Here is a 422-nt window from a genome sequence, read left to right as displayed (position 1 = left end):
TTGCTGTTCGAGCTGCCACTGTTGCAGGTTTTTTGCCACTGCTGTTGTCTCTCTTCTTTTTCTTCCAACAACTGCTGTAATCTCTCTTCTTGTTTCTTTTGCTGTTCTTGTGTTGTTGCCATCAGATCTGCTAAGCTGTAGTTTGATTTGCCACTTCTGGTTTCAATCTTTTTTTTTTTTCTTTTCTGTCCCACTCTCTGACACCAATTTGTTACATCTCTGTTTGTTTGTTAATTTTCGGTATAAATTCTTTACGAGGAACTTCAGCGTCACAAGTCCTTTCTTAATTAAAACTAGTTTATTCTTTCTCGAAACAACTTTGTAATACACAGAATTTCCACAGTCGCTTTAAACTTAACAACCTTTATTACACACACAATATAAATCACAGTGATTCACACACTTTACTTACGGCGCCTGCT

The sequence above is a fragment of the Limulus polyphemus genome, unplaced genomic scaffold (genome assembly GCF_000517525.1).
Source record: "Limulus polyphemus unplaced genomic scaffold, Limulus_polyphemus-2.1.2 Scaffold12144, whole genome shotgun sequence".
Classification (NCBI taxonomy): domain Eukaryota; kingdom Metazoa; phylum Arthropoda; class Merostomata; order Xiphosura; family Limulidae; genus Limulus; species Limulus polyphemus.
The sequence above is the reverse complement of the archived record's forward strand: the minus strand, read 5'-3'. Positions refer to the sequence as shown.